At 45.9% G+C, this 27,063-nt stretch overlaps 1 protein-coding gene across 2 annotated transcripts in view; it reads right to left on the bottom strand.

Moving 5' to 3' along the window:
- Positions 1 to 27,063, bottom strand: part of KCNIP2 (potassium voltage-gated channel interacting protein 2) — a 106,507-nt gene that overhangs the window by 67,307 nt on the left and 12,137 nt on the right. The window lies entirely within an intron of this gene.

Here is a 27,063-nt window from a genome sequence, read left to right as displayed (position 1 = left end):
TGGTCCCCCAGAGCTTTATCAACACCAGTACTGCCCATGACTAGGTAGGCTGCCTGGTGTGACTGCAGGACAAAGGAGGAACTGTGTATGGAGGCAGCCCTTGGATTCTGGGCCTCTCTTCCAGGAAAGGGAACCTCAGCAGGAGTCAGCATCTTTTCTCAGCCCCGGCAAGGCCATGGTGATGACACTGCCTCCCACCTTCTCTAGGAGCGGCAGTCTGAGAAGCATCAGTGAGGCAGTGTGAAGCCCAGGAAATAAATAGGGCAGATAACGAGGTTATTTGCATAGCTATTAGCCTCCAGGATTCGCAATCATTTTGACATGGGACGTGCTGTCATTATATGTCATGTCATCACAGTGCCGGAATTTAAGAGCTGAGAACTAATCATGGCTTCCCTCCTCCCTGCCCTCCTGGAGAAGCAGCAAACATTCCCTCCCAAATGATGGTCTTCCGCACATAATTAAGCCCCTTGTGTTGCAAGATCGCAGCCTTGCTGCGCACTCCCCTCCTGCCAGTCAGAGAATACTGCCACTTGTCTGTTTCTTGCTGGGACCTGATGGATCTTGCAGCAGGTTCCAGCTGCGCCAAGCAGAACCAAGAAACCCCAGCTGCCAGATTCTCTCTTGATCTAACTGAGTAGATTCAGAGCAAGATGTACTGCATCTAGTATCATTATGATCTTACGAAGTCTAGGACAGCACTCTGAAAGGGGCAGCAAGGTGATGGATGATTGTTCCAGTTCAGCAGTAAGCAGCGGGTTTTCCGGCAGAAAGCAGGGAAAAAGAAAAACCGATGCCTAGAAAACATGGGGGGAACGGAAGGAGGGATGAGCCCATCATGAACCTGGAGGGTGGATTCAGATGGCCCATTCAAATCCAGGGAAGACAGAATAAGCTAGCTGAGGTTTCCTACTAGTGCTTGATTCAGGTGACATGCCACCACTCATTTGTAGCCAAACAGGCATGCTTAACACTCAAGCAAAAGGGGGCTTGGGAGTGCCATGAAGTTCTGTGCGCTCTGTGCATTTCAAAACACAGGAAAACTTTCTAACCTACTCAAGAATATTGTATGTCCCACTAACATAGTACTAAACAGATGAGACCCATCAGCAAGTGAAAGCTTTTCAACAGCCCCAGGCAAAATAGCTGTTCTCAAACAATGAACAGTTTATTTACTGAAAATAGTGCATAAAACCAGGCACACAAGTAAACAAAACCTGGAAGCAGCTTGCTAAACTTAGTTAAAATTCTGACAGGTGGAGGCAGAACATGCTGTGCATGTGGCTTCAGACATCTGAAAAGCAGGAAAATGGGAAGAACAACTGGGATCACAGCACCCGTTTTTGTAAATCTGTGTAATATCCAGATAAGTAGCTCATGCTTATCCCCCAGGGCAGGGATAATCGTCCTTCTCTATGGACTTCCTGAAGAGATGATTTAAGTAGCAATATGATAGCCATCTCCAAATATCCAAAGGCCTGTCTCATATAGATGATGGAGCAAAGTTTTTTCCTATTGCTCAAAAGCAGGACTCACCAAATGTATACATACAGGCATATTTTGAAGTTTGGGGGGAGGACCCTAAAAAAACCCCAAACCTACCCAAACAGCATTTCCACCCCCCCCCTTTGAAAAACAAAAACAAATACTGAAGTACACAGGCAACATCACCACCACTACAAGCAAACTCTTTACAAACAAGCCTGGGCAGCACAGCACAGCTGCCCTCCAAAGAAACCACAAAATCGCACACTCAAGAAATTAAGAGAGGCTACACTCCCCAACACTTCTCACTCTCCAGCCCCTCAGACGCTCACCTCAACCACCAGACATTTACCAGGGAAAGAAGGGCCATAGCTCAACATTGCATATAAAAGATCCCAGGTTCAAGATCCAGCATCTCTTAAGATTAGGAGAGACCTTTTCTGAAATCCTGGAGAGCCACTGCCAGTTGGTGCAGGCAACACTAAGCTAGATATCCCAATGGTCTGACTCAGTGTAAGACAGCTTCCTATGTTCCCATCCAGTCCCTTTTCTCCTCCTCCTGTTGCTTACAAAAATCATATATATATATATATATATGCTTTCGTAGATTTTCACGGGTATAGGAATGCAGGTTTTGGTGTCTTCGGGTGTCTTCCCGTGTAAGAGTCGGGGTGTAAGAGTCACCCCGACTCTTACACGGGAAGACACCCGAAGACACCAAAACCTGCATATATATATATATATATATATATATATATATATATATATGAGAGAAAAACTGGGCATACTGGAATGCAAAGAACCAGCTTCCTCTGCCTCGCCCTCTCTCACCCAAGGGGGACCCAGAGGTATCCTGGGAAGAAGCCATCCCTGGGTACCGTTCTGCAGAGGGTAGAGCCCAGAGCAAAGCATTCAGATTATAATGAAGGGAATTGATGACTAAACATTAATAAGAACTTCCTGACACGACAAGCTGTTCTGCAGTGGAGCAGACTTCACTGGAAAGTAGTGGAATCCCTTTTAATAATAATAATAATTTATTATTTGTACCCCACCCATCTGGCTGGGTTTCCCCACCCACTCTGAGCAGCTTCCAACAAAAATTAGTAAAGGTACCCCTGCCCGTACGGGCCAGTCGTGTCCGACTCTAGGGTTGCGCGCTCATCTCGCTCAAGAGGCCGGGAGCCGGCGCCGTCCAAAGACACTTCCGGGTCACGTGGCCAGCGTGACGAAGCTGCTCTGGCGAGCCGGCACCAGTGCCGCACACGGAAACGCTGTTTACCTTCCCGCTATCAAGCGGTACCTATTTATCTACTTGCACTTAGGGGTGCTTTCGAACTGCTAGGTGGGCAGGAGCTGGGACCGAAAGACGGGAGCTCACTCCGCCGCGGGGATTCGAACCGCCGACCTTACGATCAGCAAGTCCTAGGCACTGAGGTTTTACCCACAGCGCCACTCGCGTCCCATTCCAACAAAGATTAAAAATACATTAAAATGTCACACATTAAAAACTTCCCTGAACATTAGAAGTTTTCAAGCAGAGATGGGAAGCCTCTCCTATCTTGAGTGCTGTAGTTGGGTTCCCCCCAGCTCTGAGATACTAAGACTTTCTTAGCCTCTTGTCAATCATACCAGTTCCCCAACATCGTAGTTCCCTCTGAGCCCTTGGATTCAGAGCAAGAGATGGAGGCGCCTGAGGATAGAGTCAGGGTCAGGCTCCCACCGCGGTGGTGCCACAGGGCTAGTCTGGGTAAGCTAGCGAGCTCCACTCTGGAAGGATCAAGTACTGGGTAAGCAGGGTGAGACAAGTTGCCTGCTCGAGCAGGCTTGCATTTTTCAGACAGTTCTGCTAAATATTTCAGGGCTGTACATGGGAAAGCTCTCCGTCCGTCAGCCTAGATCGGAGTCAGGCAAGGAAGGAAGGCTGCAGTGTATACCAGGGGAGGGATGAATAATGCAGGCCTCCTGTCTTGCTGGTGAAGGAGGAAAAGAGGGCTCCATGGCTGTATCTGGCACTGGGGATGGCTCAGAGATCAAGTGCGACACACACACACAAGCACAACAGAGCTTGTGAGCTGAGGAGCGAACCTGGGTCCGGCGCACTAGGCGAAGTTGGGCAGAGGCATGCCTATAACATCACAAAACTGAAACAGGCTACTATCTATGAAGCATGGGTAGGCAAACTAAGGCCCGGGGGCCCGATCTGGCCCAATCGCCTTCTCAATCCGGCCCATGGATGGTCCAAGAATCAGCAGAGAAGAAGAAGAAGAAGAAGAAGAAGAAGAAGAGTTTGGATTTGATATCCCGCCTTTCACTCCCCTTCAGGAGTCTCAAAGCGGCTAACATTCTCCTTTCCCTTCCTCCCCCACAACAAACACTCTGTGAGGTGAGTGGGGCTGAGAGACTTCAAAGAAGTGTGACTGGCCCAAGGTCACCCAGCAGCTGCATGTGGAGGAGCGGAGATGCGAACCCGGTTACCCAGATTACGTGACTACCACTCTTAACCACTACACCACACTGGCTCTCATGTTTTTACATGAGTAGAATGTGTCCTTTTATTTCAAATGCATCTCTGGATTATTTGTGGGGCATAGGAATTCTTTCATTATTATTTTTCCAAAATATATAGTCTGGCCCCCAACAAGGTCTGAGGGACAGAGGATTGGCTCCCTGCTGAAAAAATTTGCTGACCCCTGCTCTAAAGCAACAGCTAAACAAAACCCCCTGTGTGTGAATGTATGTGTGGTGTAGTGGTTAAGAGCGGTGGACTCGTAATCTGGTGAACCGGATTCGCTTCCCCGCTCCTCCCCATGCAGCTGCTGGGTGACCTTGGGCCAGTCACACTTCTCTGAAGTCTCTCAGCCCCACTCACCTCACAGAGTGTTTGTTGTGGGGGAGGAAGGGAAAGGAGAATGTTAGCCGCTTTGAGACTCCTTAGGGTAGTGATAAGGCGGGATATCAAATCCAAACTCCTCCTCTTCTTCTTCTTCTTCTTCTTCTTCTTCTTCTTCTTCTTCTTCTCAACTGTGACTCAGGGGTCATGCTAGATGGGTTCAGCATCCCCCACCCAAACCCTGGGCATATTTCAGGCGGTGCTGCCACAGGAGCAGCCAACCTGCTCCCATGTCCCCTGAGCTCCCACCACAGTGAAGAGTGTCTTTGCTCTACGTTGAAAATAAGATCTGCTCACTGCAAACTGTGCTCTCTGCCAAGGGTCACTGTCTTTGTGACAACGAGAAATTAATGGCTTCCCTGAAACTGTGCACTGGTTGCTCCTTGATAAACTGAAGGCCGTGTTCGGCTAATTCCTTTATGTTCGCATTGCTTTCTGCTGTGCACGTGTGTGAATCTGCAAGGAGGTGTGATCTAAAGTGGTCCCCATCTCCATGGGAATGGCTTTTACTGTCGCATTGTGACTTCCTTTGCCCCCAGAGTGAAAAGCCTCCCCAAACGCCAGGAATGAACTGCTAAAGAGCAAATCAAAGGCTGTGCTCTGTTGAAGGCAGTGGCGTGGAATGAGACGAGGAGAGCACCTCAGAGTCCCTGTTGCATCTTGTCAAAAGAGCTGACAGATCAAAAAGGCCATCAGTGGTCTTTCTAGAGAAGCGTAGAGAGTTTGGCAACTCCAAACAATTTTAGCAGGGAGGTGATCTGCTGTGAGGCAATCTGCCTCCACATTCGTATCAGTCTCACAGCCACCATTAAGAGGACAAAAGTCACCCAGTCAAAGAAAAATGCTCAGAAGAAGAGCAGGATTGGGGGAGCAATTTGGTTTGCTTCACATCTGAATGCAATCCTACCTAATGTGCACTTCCTGAAATGGTGCAAGAACCAAAATGCAGCTCTCCTCTGAATTTTGCTATGCAGTTCTCCAACCAAAAAGGGGAAATTGTGTAGTAAAATGCAAATATTAGAGAAAATAAGATATAAAATTTATTAGAGAAATTTGTTTGCACAAAATGCAAATATTAGAGAAGATGCACACTAAAAATTGTAGCATTTTTTTCTGAGGACTTAAAAAAAATAAAACAAAAATAGATCACAAACTGGTACAGAAATGTCAAGAAAATGAGCTTAAATTTGGAAAAAATGAGAAACACGGAGATAGGGAAATTCAGATTTATCCACTACTAAATAAGTGTCACCCTTTAATCACTAGTGTGAAATCCTGGGGTCCTTTGCTGAGCCCTTAAATCAGCACCTGAGAAATCACTTGGTATGGCATCTAGTTACTTTACAAATCCATCCCCAAACACCTGCCCATCACTGGGGAGTGCAATGAAAACTCTTGCTAGCAGGAGTGAGGGCTTCACACTGGAATACTACACCACAGATCTGCTGGCCTCTAACCTCTCTCCATCCAAAGCCTCACTCAGAAAGGTTAGCATCCTCTTTCTCTTCCTTTCTCTGTGTAACTTGGCTGAAGGGACAAAGGGCCTTAACATGGGGGTGAGAACCAATTAGTTAGAAATCCCCCAGATCAGAACATGTTCCTAACAAGAACTTAAGCTTCTTAACACACACACACAAAAGAATGGAAGGAGAGCGACACTTCTGCTGCCTGAAGTTTGCAGGTCATGCACTTATTAGGGAGAAGGAGAAAGAGAAAGGAACAAGCTGTGGGGAAGGCAAAAAATATTAAGATAAAGTCGCTCACATTCAGGAAGAGGTAGACTCCACCATGGGAGCAGGGCCGGGGTGGGAGAGTGCTAGAGTCCTGTCTAGTCAAGTTGCATGGGATCACTTCTAATCTGTTACCTCCGAGGATGTGGACAGGCTGCTTGGAAGAGTGAAACCAACCACCTGTCTCCTTGATTCTTGCCCATCCTGGCTTATAAAAGCTAGCCAGGAAGGACTGGGCAACGGGCATCACGGGGTGGTGAATGCTTCTGTCTGTGAGGGAGCCTTCCCAGACCTGCTGAAAGAGGCAGTCATTAAACCGCTTCTTTAAAAAACATCTCTAGACCCGGCCAATATGGCCAACTATCACTCAGTCTCAAATCTTCCATTGTTGGGCAAGGTGATTGAGCGAGTGGTTGCTGAACAACACCAGGCACGCCTGGAAAAAGCGGACCATTTGGATCCCTTCAAGTCAGGATTCAGGCCTCATCATGGGACTGAAACTGCCTTGGTCGCGCTGGTTGATGATCTCCAGTGGGCTAGGGACAAAGGTGAGAGCTGTTTCCTAGTTCTGCTGGATCTCTCAGCAGCTTTTGATACCATGAACCATAACATCCTTCTGGACCGTCTAGAGGGGCTGGGAGCTGGGGGCACTGTTATACAGTGGTTCCACTCCTTCCTCCTGAGCCGTGTTCAGAAAGTGGGGGGGGGGTGTTCAGACCCCTGGGCTCTCACTTGTGGGGTGCCTCAGGGTTCTGTCCTCTCTGCCATGTTTTTCAATATCTGCATGCAGCCGCTGGGAGAGATCATCAGGGGGTTTGGGTTGGGTGTTCATCAATATGCAGATGATACACAGCTCTACCTCTCTTTCAAGGAGGATGGATGGTGGCTAACAGATTGAGGCTGAATCCTGACAAGACAGAAGTACTGTTTTGGGAGGACAGGAGGTGGGCAGGTGTGGAGGACTTCCTGGTCCTGAATGGGGTAACTGTGCCCCTGAAGGACCAGGTGCGCAGCCTGGGAGTCATTTTGGACTCACAGCTGTCCATGGAGGCGCAGGTTAATTCTCTGTCCAGGGCAGCTTCATCTGGTATGCAGACTGAGACCCTATCTGCCCGTGGACTGTCTCGCCAGAGTGGTGCATGCTCTAGTTATCTCTCGCTTGGATTACTGCAATGCGCTCTATGTGGAGCTACCTTTGAAGGTGACCCGGAAACTACAACTAATCCTGAATGTGACAGCTAGACTGGTGACTGGGAGCAGCCACCGAGACCACATAACCACAGTGAAAGATCTACATTGGCTCCCAGTATGTTTCCGAGCACAATTCAAAGGGTTAGTGCTGACCTTTAAAGCCCTAAACACAGGGCCCTGCAGATCCAGGCAGAGGCCCGGGCCAGGTAGATAATGTGCCCCCCTTTTTTTTCACCCTGGGGATAACTGAAGTCTTATAAATAAGTAAGTATATAAATAATTTTCACAAAAGTTATGCTGACAAATAATTTTATTTCAAGGCTTGAACCGTATCTGCATGTAAAGAAAAAATGGAAAATATAGATAAATATGCTGACCGAGGCCCCCTTTGGAATCAGAGGCCTGGGCCAAGTGGCCCATATGGGCCCCCCCCCTCTGTCTGGGCCTGCCTAAATGGCCTTGGTCCAGTATACATGAAGGAGTGTCTCCACCTCCCATCGTTCTGCCCGGCCGAGGGCCTTCTGGCGATTCCATGCCTGCAAGAAGCCAGGTTGCAGGGAACCAGGCAGAGGGCCTTCTCGGTAGTGGCACCCGCCCTGTGGAATGCCCTCCCACCAGATGTCAAAGAGAAAAACAACTACCAGACTTTTAGAAGACATCTGAAGGTAGACCTATTTAGGGAAGCTTTTAATGACTGATGTTTTAATTTATTTTTAATCTTTTGTTGGAAGCCGCCTAGAGTGGCTGAGGAAACCCAGCCAGATGGGCGGGGTATAAATAATAAATTATTATTATCATTATTAACCTTGAGCCATGGCAAACCATCAGCTGCCAAAACAGTGTCCAGAAAGGCTAGAAAGAACCAGAGCCTCAAGCCTACCCCCTACCCGACAGTCTATGGATGAAGCTGGCTCCCACTAAGAAGAGTCTCCTGGATTAGGTCAGTGGCCCACCTAGTCCAATACAGTGGTACCTCGGGTTACAGGCACTTCAGGTTACAGACGCTTCAGGTTACACACTCCACTAACCCAGAAATAGTACCTCGGGTTAAGAACTTTGCTTCAGGATGAGAACAGAAATCGCGCAGTGGCAGCACGGTGGCAGCGGGAGGCCCCATTAGCTAAAGTGGTGCTTCAGGTTAAGAACAGTTTCAGGTTAAGAACAGACCGCCGAAACGAATTAAGTTCTTAACCCAAGGTACCACTGTACCCTGATCTCACCAGATGCTTTTGGGAACCTGAGAGCAGGACCCAAGGACAACAGTGAAATCTGCAGCACCTAATAATCATTGCCTGTGGCAGTGGAGGTAGAGGATGACCATCGGGGTTCCGTTCAATGGTCGAGCAGATGCTTTGCTTTGTACGCAGAAGGTTCCAGGTTCAATCCCCTATTATCAGCAGCATAAAACAGCAACAACCCAGGGAGCCAAAGATGGGAAAGAGCCTAAGGCTTTGGAGCCCTGCTGTCAATCAGAGAAGACAACACTGGGCCAGAAAGACAAATGGTCTGACAGGGTGTAAGGCAGCTTTCTATGTCCCCTAATACAGGGGTCTGCAACCTTTAAGACAAAAAGAGCCACTTGGACCCGTTTCCGAAGGAAAAAAACTTGGGAGCCGCAAAACCATTGCCACATTTAAAACAAATATATCTCCGGAGCCGCGATCTGACAGCGGGCGGGAAGGTGATGTCGGGATGGTGCGTGACTAACGCACACACCGCCCCCATGCGACGTCACAGCCAGTACAGCGCCCGCCACAGTGGGGAGTGTCGGGGCGCACAATGCGCCTCCTCCCCTCGCTAGTATCCGCCCCGGAGCCGTGGCAAAGGTGTAAAAGAGCCACATGCGGCTCCGGAGCCGCGGGTTGCAGACCCCTGCCCTAATACATCACTCTCTCCCTAGTCTCTATGCAGTACTTTTCTCACAGGGCAAATGACTCAGCTTTTCTGAAGCTGGCGAGTCATTAAAGAATCTCCCTAAGGGGAAGGTGCTAGCAGGGTTCCTCAGCTGCTCAACAGTGCTCCGTAGGCTCCTGGAGTGAGAAGCCCGTGCCAAGTGATGAGCATGCCTAGATTTGCTGTGTCACAGAAATGCGCTGCAGGGCACCACAGGATTTGCCATCCTTTTCCTATACAGACAGCTCGGCTTCTGTTGGGTCATTAAGGAAAGGCAAAGGGAAGCAGATGGTTCTGAGGCTTCAGAGCAGCACAAACAAAGGCATGTGTGTAACCTGGAATCGCTGCCTAAGGCTGGCTTTCTCTTCTCATGTGGCTCCTCACTCACATCTACTCTACCTATAAACCTGGAAGATGCATTGCAAAAAACCATGCCCCTACAGATACCTCTTGGGAGCAGTCCTGTACAACAGCTTTAGTAAATTCCACACAAACGATCCCAATACAATGATTAGGTGGGAAATTGCAATCAAACATAACTATGCATGAGTGCTAGCTAGTGCATGAAGGGGTTAAGACCTTAGAACTGTGTTCCTAGGCTCAGGTCATATCCCCCTGGTGAGGAAGGAAATGAAGCACAGACTGCATGTTTGAAACCATCTTTCTGTATTTTGTACCCAAGAGTATTCTACCTGTGTTCTCCTTGCTGCTGCATGGAATAGTACATGAATGAGACCTTTGGATTTTGTAAGTAAAGCTTTTAAACTTACTCAGGAGCGTTGTCTGCTCATTGCCAGAAAGATAAGAGAGAGGGGCAAGCACTGTAGGCAGATTAAACAGGATATGAAAGGAGATTTAACAACCCATATTCCCACACTATACTGCTGCTTAACTCTGTGGCTGTTTATAACTTTGCTGGGGGCTCTCTTCTGCTGAAGAGTGTGCAAAACCTGTTTTGAATCCAGGCTTCCAGCTGGTTCGTTTGTTAATTAACCCACACGTGGGTCACAGATCTTATCCCCCCCCCAAACAGACAACACCTCCCTCATTACCCTCTCCACCCCACTGAGCAGCCTCAACAAGCCTCAGGCTTGCGAGGAGGGGCAGGGGGCTTCCACAGCTGACGTACAGGAGAAGCTGCTGCTGCTGCTGTGCTACCCCACACAGCAGCTGTTAGGCGGGGAGGCCTCAACAAAGCCCCATTGGCTCGTGAGGAGACCCAAGTGATTTCAATTACATGTGGGGAGGCCCAGAACACAACCCTCCACAGCCTGTATTTTCAAACCAAGGACATTGGTCTTCGTCAGGCTGTTGGTAAGGCCAAACTCCATGACTTCACCCCAAAAAGCACACTCTTCCAGATGAATGTCAACAGAGTATATTCAAATCTTGGGTCAAAGAATTTGTCCGTCTGTCCCAGCATTGTCTGTTCTGCCTGGCATAAGCTCTCTGGGGTTTCAGGTACAGCCTTTCATTCTTTTTTTAACTGGTGAGGCCAGAGATCGAGCTAGGGACCATTTGCATGCAAAACATATGCTCTGCCACTGAGCTGTGGTATTAACTCACCACCCATCCCCAGGGCTTTGGTTCTCTTTGGAGCTTTTGCATGCCAGTGCAAGCACTCAAAAACTACCCTTCCAGTGACATTCCCAAATGCCAGGCCATGAATAGCATTAGATCTTTCCACATTATCATTTCAGCACATGGTGTCTGCAGATGGGAATCGGCCTTTGCAGAGGTGCAAGAAAATGAGTCTGAACTTAAGGATAGCAAAATTGAAGTAGTTTCTTGCGGTTGAGGCCGCATGCTTCTTAAATTCAGAAGCAGCCCTCTAGGGTGATGATCAAATTTCACATTGGCCCTTCATCCAGTATAGCGACCATCACTCAACTATGCATTCATATTCAGGACAGAAAGCTAGCGAGCACCAAAGCAAGAGTACCAGGGTCTGATATGAAGCCTAGATACTCCTCTTTAAGTTGGGTGAGCTTTCAAACTTCTTAATTCCTATGGGATACTTGATTTGAAGGCTCTCAGGCTCCGAAGCTGCTTTTGGTAGGGATTGGGGATGTCAGGGATGTCCAGAAGGACAGCATCTTTGGGCACCCCATTGGTGCAACAACCCATTTTTGAAACCTTGATGTGTGTGTGGGAGTGGGGGAGCTGTTTGGGGGAAATTTGGAGCAGGGAAATGGCAGGTGAGAAAAGAGTTAAGTGCCCCTCCTTATTCATTGCTTCTCTACCGCTACTTGGCTCGCTCTCTGGAAGCTGCTTTTCTCCTTCAAGAAAAACCATCAGGCTACAAGTTACACATTTTTCACATACGTATATTTTGCCTCACACAGCTTTAACACAGCATTCTTGCTGTCATGGAAGCAGAACAAAAAAACGCAACTCAAAATGTGACATTAGCATTATCCAAGCAAATCCATTCTCTTTGTGCCTCGAGTGACTAGGCCAGGGGTCAGCAAACTTTTTCAGCAGGGAGCCGGTCCACTGTCCCTCAGACCTTGTGGGGGGCTGGACTATATTTTGAAAAAAAAACAAAAATGAACAAATTCCTATGCCCCACAAAAACCTAGAGATGCATTTTAACTAAAAGCACACATTCTACTTATGTAAAAACACCAGGGAGGCTCCACAAATAACCCAGACATGCATTTTAAATAAAAGGACACATTCTACTCATGTAAAAACACGCCAATTCCCGGACTGTCCGCGGGCCGGATTGAGAAGGCGATTGGGCCACAACCGGCCCCCGGGCCTTAGTTTGCCTACCCATGTGTTAGGTAGGCCTTATAGTGCTTAGATTAATAGAGGGGTTGACTTGAATATGAAGACCACTGTTCGTTTATTTATTTATTTTTGTTTATCCCGATTTATTTATGTTGTGGATGTATTGGTTAGTGAGGGAGCAGGGATCTCCCAGATTCTTGGGGACCAGATTTCCCCTTCTAGTTTTTTGTGTGCTGGAGTTTAATCAGAGTGTTGGTGATTAAGGTGAGCTGACAGGCGGAGATGGTTTTCTCCTGGCAGTCAGCTTACCAATGTTAATGTGGTGGCAGCTCCTTTTGCTCCTGACGATCCCCTGCCTTCTGCAGGGTCTCATGCTCCAGGTGCTTTTCCTGCTCCCACCAGCTGCTCATCCTTGGCTGAGAGCTGTGGGATGAGTGCCACTGCTCTCCTGCCCTTTGGCTCCTTCCCCAAAGTGTAAGCTTTGTATTACCTGGAGGGGGAGGAGATGAAACAGTCCACATCACTTAGGCAACCACCAAGAAGCGGCATCTCTTCCACCTGACACTTGTGTGGGAGGAGGATTTAGCATCAGCTCAAACATTCAAAGGAGGGGGGGAACAGGCAGTACAATCGTTTGTGCTCCTTCATGGCAAAACATACTTGTATGTAGAAAGCAACCACTTCAGATTTTTGTTTGACCTTAGCATTCAATGTGTACGACATTTTTCCTTTCTATTCCCCCCCCCCTTGAATCCTGCTGTACCATATGCATTTTATTAATTCTGAATTGTCTGTCAGCACAATAAAGGTAAAGGTAAAGGTACCCCTGCCTGTACGGGCCAGTCTTGACAGACTCTAGGGTTGTGCGCCCATCTCACTTAAGAGGCCGGGGGCCAGCGCTGTCCGGAGACACTTCTGGGTCACGTGGCCAGCGTGACGAAGCTGCTCTGGCGAGCCAGCACCAGCACAGCACATGGAAACGCCATTTACCTTCCCGCTATAAAGCGGTACCTATTTATCTACTTGCACTTAAGGGTGCTTTCGAACTGCTAGGTGGGCAGGAGCTGGGACCGAAAGACGGGAGCTCACCCCACCGCGGGTATTCGAACCGCCGACCATACGATCGGCAAGTCCTAGGCACTGAGGTTTTACCCACAGCGCCACCCGCGTCCTTCTGTCAGCACAATAGTGGAGTGCAAAACAGTTCTATGGAACATCAGACCTTATGTGCACAGATCCATGAGCTGCTCTGGGCATGACACCAAGTAGAGGGATTGGGGGGGCAGGAATTGAGCCACAGAAAGGCCAATTCCAGTATTGCAAAGCTGCTGTCAAATAATACTGAAATTACTCAAGAGTTGCACAAACAGTCCAAACCAAAATAGAGCTCCATCTGTTGATCTGATGGAGAGCCATGCTGCCATCCCTGAGGTTTCTTTCCTTTACACTCCAGCAACGATGGCAGCCTGTTTAAAGCACGCTGTTGAAATGGCCTGGCCAATGGCATGTTCTTTCTGGCTGTGGCACCTTTGGGCGGTTGGCTGCTAACTCCAAGCACCAAACTCCTCCTAATGGAGGATGCCAAGCCTTTTAGGGGAGCTCCCCAGAGCACAAACGCTGCTTCTTGCAAACAAAATTTCACAAGGAAAGAAGCCAATGCTTCATACACAACAAGAACGGTTTTGGATGCAAGCAGAGAAGCAGATCCAGAATTTCAAAAATTATAATAGCTTATAATGCAGCAGGGAGGTCCCCTTGTGCTATTCTGAAATGCACACACTCTCTCATTTCATAAAACAAAATGCAGGTGTGCCACAGATTAATCACAGCCAGGATTCTGTACTGCACACTAATAAATCCTGCTGTCTTGGGTCTCCCAAGCTCCCAAACTTGTTCTCATTGCCAACCTGGGAATCTCCCTTTGCCACTCTTAGCCTTCTAATAGCTGCTGCTGGGCTCCCAAACAGGATAAAGGGTTGAACAGCTGAACACAGCCTGTTTTCCTGCACTTGGTCTGCTTCCTCTGGCTCTACCGATCAGCACACAAATAAGCATGTTAATAACCAGTTTGCACGAAGCCACGGCACTGACTGGAGGCCTCAGGAGTCTAATTAGTGGCACATTTGCCTTGCCTCCTCTTGCGCTGGAGTGAGATGCATTAAGGTTTCTGCAGCAGCAGAATCGTAGCTATAATGGCCCTCAAACACTGCACCTGCATGGCTTGCCTGCATTATTCCACCTTGCCCAGTGAGGGAGGGGTGCTACATTTGCATTCCACAAAAACTATCTGTGCAATAGGCTGCAAGTTAGCAAAAGGAAAGTATAAATTGTGCAGACAATGAACTGGGAAGAGCCTACTTCCCACGGCAGAGAAAGACCCCACCATGAGCTTCAGAAAGTGCTGGGCATTATTATGCAAGACAGACAACTACCCAGGCCCAGATTAATATGAAGAAACAGACTGTGTTCTTACTTCTTACCAAGTGCACTGGAAGCCCGTTTACTTAGAAATATAGTCTGGCCCATGTGGGCAAACAGGGAAATCGTTACTGATGCTATAAAATGCTGTTTGTAATTTTAGAGTATTGAACTATAAAACAACCCCCCAAGATGCTTTATTTATTTTGCTCTATTTAAAAGACTTGGAGGGACGCGAGTGGTGCTGTGGGTTAAACCACAGAGCCTAGGACTCAGGTCAGAAGGTGGGCAGTTCGAATCCCCACGACAGGGTGAGCTCCCGTTGCTCGGTCCCTGCTCCTGCCCACCTAGCAGTTCAAAAGCACGTCAAAGTGCAAGTAGATAAATAGGTACCGCTCTGACGGGAAGGTAAACGGCATTCCGTGCGCTGCTCTGGTTCGCCAGAAGCGGCTTAGTCATGCTGGCCACATTACCCAGAAGCTGTACGCCGGCTACCTCAGCCAGTAAAGTGAGATGAGCGCCACAACCCCAGAGTCGGCCATGACTGGACCTAATGGTCAGGGGTCCCTTTACCTTTTTAAAAGACTTACATGCCGCTTTCCAGAAATACTGACTTATAAAATGGTTTCCAGCCACTAAAATGCACCAATAACAATAATTAGGTTCTAACAATAATAAAACTATTGAATCTGATTGGATGGCTCCATTGGATAGAGCATGGTACTGATAATGTCAAGGTTGCAGTTTTGATCCCCATATGGGGCAGCTGCATATTCTTGTATTGCAAGGGGTGGACTAGATGGTCCTCAGGATCCCTTCCAACTCTACAGTTCTATGATTCTATGATTATAAGAAGACAAAGAAACAGACTACAGTAGCATTGGGCACATAGCCCAACTATTCTATCCATCTCACACCTTTCTCACCCTCAGAGTCAAATAAGACTCATCTGAAGCTCACGATCTCTCTGAGAAGATTTTTTTTTTTTAAATAAAAAAAGATAGAATTTTTAAGTGAAGCATAAAAGTTACATGTTCAGCTAAAGCTTGTGAATCTCTGGGAATGTTCCCTCTGAGCCAGGCAGAGGGCAGTAAACACAAATACCAGTTATGAATTCACCACTGAAATTATTTTAGAATGAATGAGGAGGAAACTGAGTCAGGGATTTCACCAGAGGAGGAAGCGCATTAATGCCTTCAGATATTCTAAGCTGGGGAAGCAAGAGACAGCTTGGGGAAGAAGCTGCTTTCGCCAAATAGTGTTTGTCTCGTGAAGGAGAAAGGGTTGAATTTAAAACACCACCTAGTTTAGAACTCAATTTGTCTTTTCTATAACAGCACAGCAGTACGTTGCCCATGTAAATGCAACCAAATTTAAAGCAAGCCTTTCCAAGTGAACTTATATCAGGAAGCAGGATGTGTTACAGATCACTTGTCCTAGGCAGTTAGTGAGCAAAACTCTACTGTCTAAGGGTCAAATGACACGCTTAATTGCTGTTTCGTGACTGGAATTCTCAACATCATTTTCTTCTTCAAAGAATAAGTCATGGACCCCTTAGTTTAGATTGGGGTCATGGCACAGGTTCATGCCGACAGCTGGATAGCCCAACATGTTTATAATCCCAGTGACCAAGTAACATAATGTACAGGTTTGGGGAGTAAGAACCAAGCTGCTGAAAGGCTCGGGAATTAAAACAGGAAAACCAGAGACGCAGGGAAAGATCCAGAGTAACTGATCTGATCCTTATGTCATGATGGACAAAGCTAGACTCCCTGGATGTAAACCATCCAACCCTGTTTGCTTCTGGAAACAAGCAAACAAGCTAATCACTGGCACCGTCTCTTGCTAGGGCACATCCTCTCCAGCTGAACAGGAAAGTGGCTACATTCATTCCTCTATTGCTTGCAAGCTAATGTAGGCACCACAATGTTGTCCTCCCATTTGGTAATGGAATTCCTTGTCTCTGAACACATCTGTGATGGCTGGGAAAGGCAGAGGGAGACAAAAAAGAGGGATATGTTTGGCTCCATCAGGTATCAAGAGTGGAGTCTGCTACATGACCCTAGCATGCTATTCCGCAGCAGAAGACTATAGGCAAGTCCACTCCTCCTCTGGAATGCTGGAGCTGCACTCCCTTGTGGCTTCTGTAGAGGGGCAGTCCTGATGTATAGACAGGACTCTGATAATGACAACTGAGACCCCTACGTTCCAACACAAGGAAACCTTCATCCTTGATGGAGCAGAAGCATGAGCCTGCTAGTGAGCCTGAAAGTCAGTTGCAGCGGCTGCTGCTGAAGAGTGTGTTAGCAAGATGCCTGCACTACCTAGTGTCCCTCTTGGTTTCCTCTGCTGTCTGTGAGCCACTCGCTCTGCATGTACTGATACCTTGACTAGCCTGCAGAAGATTTAATTCTCTGCTTCTGGGTTTCCCCTGCCCCTCCCCTTCTTAGCATCCAGCTAGGCTTCAGGTTCTTGTGAACCAATCCCAAGGAAGCGGGGCAGCAGGAAATTGTGTCCTCACACATTAACCCTTTGCAAGGAGCACCTGTTTATATCCCACCACCACCACATCCCTTTCTGTATTAATTACAGGCTGCCAGAATCCCCAGGGCAACGAGGTTTGCTTTTATTGGCAGCTAATTAAATAACTGTGGAAGTGTGAGGCCATTAGCACTTCATTTAGTTGGAATTAATCACATTATTTAGTGAGTCAGGGAGCAGGGAAGACTGGGGGTGCCAGGGGGATTCTGGGGCTTCCAGGTGAAAAAGGAGCTATCAATCAGGTATGCAGGAGGCAGAAATAATATTTTCAACATAAAGGTATTAAGAAGATCCTGCTGGATCAGGCCAATGGCCCAGCTAGTCTGCCATCCTGTTCTCACATGCCTGTGAGAAGCCTGCAAGTGAGACATCAAGTGCCACAGCACTCTGCCCACCTGCAATGCCTGGAAACCAGGTGTATGCAGGAGGATTCCTGCCTGTGACCATGGAGGCAGAACATAGCCATGATGTCCAGTAGCCATCAATAGCCTTTTGCTCCATAGATCTGTCTAATCTTCTTTTAAAGCCACCCAAAGTGGTGGCTATCACTACTTCCCCTGGGAGCTTTGCCCTTTTCTTGCAGGAATTTCGTCGTCTTCCTTCTGGTCTCCCCACTCTGTGAAGGAACAACTTACCTGGCAACTCCCTTTCCCAAGCAAGCAACTTTCTCAGCAACCCCCCCCCCCCATCACCACCTCCACCATTAAATTACCGGTATTCATTTCCAGGCTTTTTACCATTTTGAAATGGGCAGCTGCCTAAGGGTGGAAATAAAATAGAGGCATCGTTCTGGTGGCTGAAGCCACACACCAGTCCCCTTGGGTCATAGGCCATGTGGGTGTAGTCAGTTTCCCACTGCCCATGACAAACAGGTCAAAGGGGTAGAGGATGCTTTCACTGTCTCTAGGAAGACGTGCCTGATTTAGGGGTCTTGGGACCCTCCACACTAGTGTTTTATTGTAGGTGCATTGGGCAATAACAGTGCATTGATGAAAGATTTATTCCACTTTCATTTGTTTTGTGATGGCTCCCCAATTCTTCCAGTGAAACAAAAGCAGGACCAAAAAAAAACCCAATAAACCCCAGAACATTTGTGGCATGAAAAGCTGTGGGATTTCAGTAGGAAGTGACAGGGAAATAAGCAGTATGATCATCCCCAAACCCTTGTAGGGGCAAATGGTACTGAATGCAGTATCACACATGACCAACCTGAGAACATATCATCATGAACATGGAATCAAAAGGTGGTCTGGAGGAGACCTTTAAAACATCAAGCCACATTACACTTGATGCAGCTACACCTCTCCTTTTTTCTTAAATTAATAGCAGCACATGGTGGGTGGGATTGTTATCAGAATTTTAGCACATGCAAATGGGAGGTTTATCCTTCCCTTCCCATCTGTGACACCCACACACCAGCAAATACCCACCTCACCTGTCCACCAAGTTCCCATTGGTTCCCTTAGTGATTCCTAACACAGGAGTCCTTGTGGAGACACACAGGTGTTAACACATGACCATCAGAAACAACCAAGGAGCACGTTAAGCATTTCTGTTCCATTCAGGAACATCAGAAGTATTCCTGACTCGTTTGCCATTAGCAGAATTTCCATGTACAGGCACCACTGTCGTGTTCTGCAAATTGCAGGTTCTTCTGACAACAGACAAGTCAGATGATGCATTTGTCAAGTGCTGGGGGATGGGCCTTTGGACAGAAGTGTGTGGGGGGGAGCAGTCATTATTTAGACGGCAAATAGCAAAAAGAAGATTTCCGAGGAGCAAAACTGAGGGCTAGGCAGTTGCTAGGCTACATGTTACCTTTATCACGCAGGCAGTTTGAAGCAGCCTCTGTGTGTAGAACCACTGCTATGTCACACGAGGATGGCTCCATGCCAACATGGTTCTGCCTTGCCTTAGGTAACTATGAAAAGCAGACATCAGACCCAGATCCCCTCCCTGCTCCCACTCGTTGGAACAGGCTTCCTTCTAGCTTCATTAATTTATTAAATCTGTATACTGCCCTTCATCTGAAGATCAAACAAACCAATACCCCCCCCCAAAAAAAAGGCTGTAGAATGTTAATCAGCCAAATGGTTGAAGAGGAATATTTTTGCCTAGAGCCTGAAGATACGTAATGAAGACACCAGGTGAGCTTTCTTGGAGAGAGCATTCCACAAGCTGGTACCCACTGCGGAAAAGGCCCTTTCTTGTGTTGCCACCCTCCAGACCTCTTGCAAAGGAAGAGCTTCAGATGATGATCACAGGGTTTGGGTCAATTCATACGGGGAGAGGCAGTCCTTGACGTATTCCAGCCCTGAGCCATTTAAGGCTTTATAGGTCAAAACCAGCACTTTGAATTGGGCCTGCAAACTCATTGGCAGCTAGTGCAGCCAGGCGAGGATCGGTGTAATATGCTCAAACAGTCTTGTCCCAGTGAGCAGCCTGGCTGCTGAATTCTGCACCACCTGGAGTTTCCAAACAGTCTTCAGAGGCAGCCCCACATATAACACTTTGCAGTAATCTAACCTACAAGTTCTGATGCCCTTCCTTGACATCACAGCAGCTCCTCCAATCCCAGGCACACTTCTAAAACTGCCTTTCCTGTGCAAGTTGCTTTCATGTAGTCATTTGCAATGTACTGTAATTATTATAACTTGTCCATTTCACTGTATGTACCAAGTATATGCATACAGTGAGACAGATTGCCTACATGTGCCTTTTTAAAGATCCCGTCCACTACACAGATTTCTATATAGGACAGAGCATCTGAAGTGACCCACAGAGACTTCTCTCAGTGCCACTGGCCTCTACAGTATAGGCAAGCTGTTCTTGAACTGTCAATGGCACAAAGGCATGGAAGAGGGACACTTGCACTTTCAGACTGGCTTCCAACCAGCCCTTGTCTGTGCTGCCCTCTGCTGGAAGGCCTCCATTCTGCATGCTCAAGTGCCCTCAACTGGCAGCCAGTGCTGGGGTTTGCAGCCCCCCCCCCTTGGGCTGGACTGGCAGTTTCCTTTGCTTTTACTGCTGCAGCAGGCTTGTTGTGAGCGAGCGCTCACTCCCCTCCCAGGGGAACTCTGTCTGCCGTCACCAGAACTCACAGCATTTAAAATTCATTGACATTTCATTGGAGAAAATTAAGAGCGAGCAAGTTGGCTTGAATAGGGAATTAGCAACACTCTCTCCCAGCAACTTCTCAGCGGTGTCAGAGGCAGCGGGGGAGAGGGGAAGGAGTGAGAGCAGTTTGTGGAGCAGAGGAAATGCTGGGTCCCGCCAGTCATAAGGCTGCTGGGATTACTGCTTTGCAAACGTACCTAAGGTTAGGGTTTTTGTTTTTGTTTTAATTCCCCTACACGATGTAATTTTAAAAAATTTAATCTAAAGGGAAGCAAAGCGATTATCCAAATAGCAGCTCATTCGCCTAATCCAGTTAAAAGAGAAGCTCTGGTGAAAACAGAATGATAGGTCTTGCTGCAAAGAGACATTTGAGCCCCCAGGGAGCCCCACCCCAAATCCTCCCAGACCTCCTCTAGGGGTAAAGAAAAACCAACCATTTATTTGCAAATTTGCCACAGCTGCCGAGAGTGTGGAGGCAGTGAAAGTAATTTCCACTGACCTCCCAGCTCTCAGCGTCTCCTTACCGCTGCTTCGCATCAGGCAAGGAGGCTGCTCAGTCATGCGTATACTTCAAATCTATTGATGCCCAAATTTAATCAGGTGGCTGAGGGCAGCCCTAGAAAGTCGTGCATGTGACTCTGTGCAACACAGGACCCTCAAAGACTACACAGAGACATGTGAGGCCAAGCAAACAAGCAGGTGACAGTAAAGTAATGCTTCCCAAGTTTCTTTTTGATAGAAATTCAAGCTAATTTCTGGAGCCCCCCACCCAGCCTGCTCCACAGATGAATGTGCAGAGATACTTGCAAGCAATGGTGGGTCTATAGCCTGCTGCAGCATCCAGAGGTCTGTGCATTGGGGTAACGATGCCAACCTGATATCATTCCACTGACAAACTATTTCTGGCCCCCTTCCTAAAGAGGGACAGGCAAAACAGTCTGTGTCCGTTTTGCAAGTGTTCATTCACACATCCATGGCTGTGAAGGAACAGTGTACTGTTAAAAGTATTTTTTAAAAGATTCTTCGGCATACATTTCTACAATCAGTCTGGCTCTCCTACATTTGTGCCTCTGACCGTTTTCCTTTCGAGATTTGCTAACCAAGCCCATTCTCCCTTGTGCAGATCCATCTTCTCAATACTATTAGGAACAGCCAGGAAAACTCCCACTTTTGCCACTCTTTAAGCCCTTTGAGTAAGTGAAAAAAAGGTGGTCGCTAATCCACATTTCGTGATCATATTAGAATAGAATCATAGAGTTGGAATAGACCACAAGGGCCATTCAGTCCAACCCCCTGCCAAGCAGGAAGCACCATCAGAACTCCTGACATATGATGAATATTGCCGGAAATGCACTGCCTGCTCCTATGCATGTTTACTCAGAAGCAAGAAGAGGTTGAATGGCCTCTGTCATGGATGCTTTAGTTGAGATTTCTGATTTAGGGGGCTGGACTAGATGGAGCCCATTCCAACTCTGCAATTCTATGATTCTAAGTCCTGCAGAGTTCAATGGGGCATATTCCCCAAGAATGCATGCACAGGACTGCAGTCACAGAATCAGAGATTAGAAGTCTTGGGTGGAGGCCAGTTGCTATTCTCTGCCGCTGGGCACAATCTTTTGTGGAAGCAAGCACTGGAAAAAGGGGTCATTATCTGCCCTGGACACCTTCTCTCACGGGACAGAGTTTGTGGCATAATGAGGATCTAAAATGTTTTTCAAAAGTAGAGGGCCTTCTCTTGCCTCTGCTCGGTTTTAGAACAATCCTCCTCAAATTTCAGTGCAGGATCTGTGTCTGCCTCCAACGTACTGGAAACAAGAAGGAGAACTGAGCAGAACCTGACTTCATGCAGCCCAAATCTGCAAGCTAGTGGCAGGGAGGCAGTGACCTTTAGGAATGCATTGGGATTCCAGGCAGGATCAGGCATTTCTGTGGATTACACAAATGGATAGAATAGGGTTCTCAGAAAGTACAGCTTGCTTTAGCCCATTAATTATAATTAATTGCTTGCCTGTAATTAAAATTAACATGATCATCATGTTTCAATAAAGGTGATAGTTGGGTAATTTTACACGGTTATAAACAGAAGTCTTCCCTAGTCAAAATAATAAAAGATAGGAGGTACATGCCTAGAAGCAGAAGGCATTGTTTGCTGAGGAAATCCTATCTGTTGTCCCTCTTTAAGCACATAGGGCCAATCTACATGGGTTATTAATATGTCTTTGAATACAACTTTCAGGTTTTTGGAAAATGCAAAGAGCATCTGCTGTGATGAGAGGGCTGATAACTTTTGGAACCACAGCAGGAATGGATCAGGAAGGGGGGATTTCTTCCCAGTACAAATTCCAGCTTCAGAAGATGGATCTTACTCAAGACCAAAGCAGGGGAGGAAAGGGTTTAATCACATCCCATGCTGTGATAATTATCCCCCGCCCCTCTTTGGCTAATGCTATTTGCATTTATTAAAAGCGGCGCTGTTAAAAGCAAAGATGCATTTAAGGTCATGTGTAGCTTGGCTCTAACGCACTTCCTGACTCAAGATATGTCAAGTGCACAGATTATTTACAAAAATGCCATCAGCGCAGAACGTCTCCGAAAAGACAGCTCTCATTAAAACCCCACAGTTTTAGTCTGATTAAGCTTACGTGTTCCCAGCCATGGTCTAGAGCTTCTTATTAAAGTGACACCTTTCACGTTAGATGACAGGAAACACTGTTTGCCACCATGTGGAAACATGGAAGGAACTGGCAGCCAATTCCAGCTCTTGGGGGCGTGTCTGGATGGTACATATATTTTTTTAAAAATATATTAAATTGTATACTGCCCTAATCCCGCAGATCTCAGGACGGTTCACAACACAAATCACAATATGACAGATAGTAAATATGTCTGAATTTTTTAAAGTGTTATTAAAGTGTTTCAAAATACATTTAAGATTTGGAAGCTCAGCATCATTAGAATCAATGCTACATGTTCAGTTAAACAAACTTAACAACCAAACCCAATTTGATGAGCCGTTATGTTGTTTTTGCTCACTCCCATTCCAGTTAAGTCTATTCTTCAGAAATTATAAATAGTATCAGGATATGAAATCAACAGGACCCAAACCCAGATTTATTGGTTTTCATTTGTATGTGCAAGAAATACTCATTATACAGAGACAGGTTTGATTCTCAGTGGAGTATAAGGCCAGTCAGACATTTAGATATTCTGCTCTGCTCATTCATAAGCAGAATTAATTAGCAACAGTAACTTTAAGCTCAGAGCCAAAGGCTCAAGGAGATATCCAGGATATTGAAGTATTTGAATGTATCTCGTTCTGGAAGACTCTTGTCTAAATCTTTTAAAACTCTTTCAAAATCTTACAGTGAAGTTAATGATCAACACAGGGGGAAAATGGCAAAAAGTTTCCCAAGACTTTTGATCCAATGGTAGGAGCAAATTCAGGTTTATTCCAGATCAAAATGAAAGAGAGAGAGTTAGCATTTCCAGATTTGGGCTGCAATCCTGTATTGCCTTACCTAAGAGTATGTCCCATTGAGCTCTATTGGACTAACTTTTGGGAAGACATGCATAGGATTGCTCTGTTAGGTTACTGTGGTTATGCTGAGCAAACTACAGACCACAATGGAGTGCATTAAGCAAGTTAAGGAGATACGAAGGGATCAATATCTCCTTGAAATATTTACTACAGGCAAACGAAGAAGAAAGAAACTGGGTTCAAAAGAAGCAGCTTGGGTAATGTTTGAGGAACAAGCCAAAATCTGAGTGGATAATAATAAGATCAAAGGTTTGTTATAAAAGTTTTATTCCTCTGCCCTACTTTAACTTTGTCTGTAATTCTGTCTCAGCCAGTACAACAGAGAAACATCCACATATTACTTCCCTACTTCCCCCTGTCTCCCTTTCCTCTATTTTTTTCGTGCATGTTGAATTTTAGATTGCAAAATCTTTGAGGGAAGGGACCTGGTGCTGTGTACTATGCAAAGCACCATGCACACTGATGATGCTATATGAATAAGTAAATGTTGGGGGGTGGGAAACCTCTTAATGTGCAAAACGGAATACAGATATTAAAAACTAACAAAAGGACTTGTCAGAATAAAGGGATAAAGCTATCACCTTGCATTAAGTTCTGCATCACTTCCGCTGATCATCAAAGTCATAATGTAAGTGCTGGGTCAGTATGTTTGCAGTAGAGCATTTTCATGTGGCTGTGCTGGGCTCAAAACAAAACAAAACCCCTCTCCCTGCTTCTCTTGCTCCCCTTTAAGAAACTCCAACAGCCAGGCCATAGCAGGAATCTCATTACTTGTTTATAGAGGCTCAGCTGTGCCAATCAGCTTTAATGGGACGTGAAGGACAAACATGCTCAAAAAACTAAATAAAACAACGTCAGATTGTCATTGAGTTGCCCAGAAAAGAGATCACTGGGAAGTCACCATATTCTGTGCAGAGTAATCAGAGCTCTCTATCTATCTATCTATCATCTATCTATCTCAGAGCTGTCTATCTATCTGTCATCTATCTATCTATCAATCATCTATCTATCTATCATCTATACAAACACACACACTTGTTTCTGCATCTCAGTCCCCAGTTTCTACAGGACTAGATGCACTCTGCTTCCCAGAACTTCTCACCATTATCAAGTCCTTCCTCTTCCACAGTTCCCCCTGCTGTTCTTTCAGCAGCTGAGGTTCAAAGGTGGAATGTATGATAACTTTTTAAGTTGCGGTGGGAGCAAAGGCACAATGAAAAATTTATTAAAATAATAACTGTAAGGAACCTTCATGGTTTAAGTAAACCTCCTTATACAGTGTTAGAAGAAAACTGAACTCATGGGATGCTTCAGAACATTGCTGGGTTGGCAGTCAGTGAGGTTGCTTTCACTGGGGCATCATAAAAGGGACAGTGCAAGCCGGGATGGTGCATCGGTGAGACTGCTGGGCTTGGACGTGGCAGAGAAAAGCTCAGGTCCTTGGTCAAGTCATAAAGCCCATTGCCCTTTTGCTACTTGGCCTGCCTCACTGTATACTTCTGAGCGGAGATGAGATCAGAACTGTAAAGTCTAAAATAATAATGTGGGAATACAAACCCCAATTTTCCGACTAAATGGGGCAGAAATTAAGACACTGGAAAAGGGATGTCTAAGACCTCATTTTCCTTTCAGAATGTGGCAGTTTCCAGTGAGCCCACACTGATTTCATCCATACACCAAGCCTCTTGTATGCATGTTGACAGGATGCGCAGCTGTCATCACAAACTGGCTTTGGGTCCACCATCATGATTGTTCATTCCCCTGTTCTAGACTAGAGGTGGAGGCCAAATAATGAGGTGGTGAAGGTTGATTTGGATGTCTTCTGCCCCCATTACTGCCACCCCATGAGTCAAAGTTTATCATAATCACTTCCCAGGTTGGACCGCATGTTGCTCTGTTGTTTTTGTACCTTATGGCTCTACGTTTCCCTATGAATCTCTAGGTACAGGGGCCTTACAAGAAGAGAGGCCACCCAAAACATTTCCTGTCTAGATTGAATATTCTCTGGATTGCTTTTTGTTAAACCAAGGCAGAGGAGGGTGTTTTTAAAAATAAAGTTAAAAGCTTCATTTATGGGCTTTTTTTAAAAAAGAAAACCCTGCATTGCTCTGGTTTAACAAACAGCTAAACAAAACTCAAGAGCTCTTCAGAATTCTGCAGGCAACATTTTGCATAGAGTCTCACAGGAAGGCCTACTGAATGCCTGGAAGGCCTGTCAAAAGAAGCAAGTGCTGGAAAGAAAGGCTGGGGCGACAATGTCTTTTTTAAAATAAAAAATATACAAGCAACAATACACACCACTCCGTCACTTTTTCATTTTAAGCCTTTAAAAAAGCAAGAAACACCTCACCTGATTTCTAGAGGCAAGTGAATTCCTTTCATTTCCCTCACAAAAAGCTCCTGCACCTATTTGCCTGCAATTTGGCAGGCTTCATCCACTCTTGAATGGCTCTGTACCTGTAAATTTCATCTACTTATAGCTACTTTTAAATTCCCCATGACTGTGAATTGAGGGGCCAAAGAACTTCATTTGCACAAAGCAGTTCAGAACCTGAAACACAGGTCAAAGTGGAAAGTGCACAGAGGAACTGGGAAACAGACTGGAAGTTTCAAAGAAGCTCACATACAGATGCAAAACATGACCGGTTTCTAACCAGGCTTGCCAATAGCAGCAGCAGCAGCAGCAGTAGGAACAACAACAACATTTTTCAGCAACTTTTTTTTGTACATTTCTTATTTTATTTATCCTTGTACCAACCCCATGAAGCAGATTAGAGAGGGCAAGAGCAAGGCAATTTCCATTGAGCTTCATGGCTAAGCAAGGAATTGAACTTCCAACATGGATGTCTTCCCCAGTTTACAGAAAACCTAAAAAGGTGGTTGCTAGTAAGCTCTGAATTTTGCCTCTCTATTTATGTACTGAATCATCATTTTAAATCTAGAATACAACATTGATCCTAAATTTATTATACAGAGACATGATGCTGGAAGAATTAAGATTATTTCAGATTAATTTACAATATAATAATGACTTAGTTTAATTTATGTGTTATTAAATTGTACATTGTTGTATATATTGTGCTTTTTTAAAAAAATACAAGCATTTTCTAAAAATAATCTATAACAGAGCACCAGAAACGTATGAAAATCCTATGAGAGAAGAGAGCAAATGTTATTAGAAGCTGGGGAAATATCCATGTAAACGTAACGGATTCAAATACTTAAAAGGAGGTGCTGAGCCCTTGACATATGCCTGTAAAAAGGTTGTTGTTGGCGTTGTTAATTGAATTAGTATTCTGCCTTTCAACCCAAACATCTCCAGGGCAGTAATGTAGCTGGCATGAGTCTGATTTAAATTGTGCTTATACTGTGAATCTAAATTCAATTTCATTTATAATGAATTGATTTATTATTTATTAAAGTATTTAGGCTGCCTTTCGGGATAAAGAAATCCCCACAGAGTGGTTTGCAATGCAATGCATTGCAATAAATAAAATAAAATAAAATAAAAATAAAATAAA

Source organism: Podarcis vaucheri, assembly GCF_965113315.1.
Source record: "Podarcis vaucheri genome assembly, chromosome: 5".
NCBI classification, from domain to species: Eukaryota; Metazoa; Chordata; class Lepidosauria; order Squamata; family Lacertidae; genus Podarcis; species Podarcis vaucheri.
The sequence above is the reverse complement of the archived record's forward strand: the minus strand, read 5'-3'. Positions and strand labels throughout refer to the sequence as shown.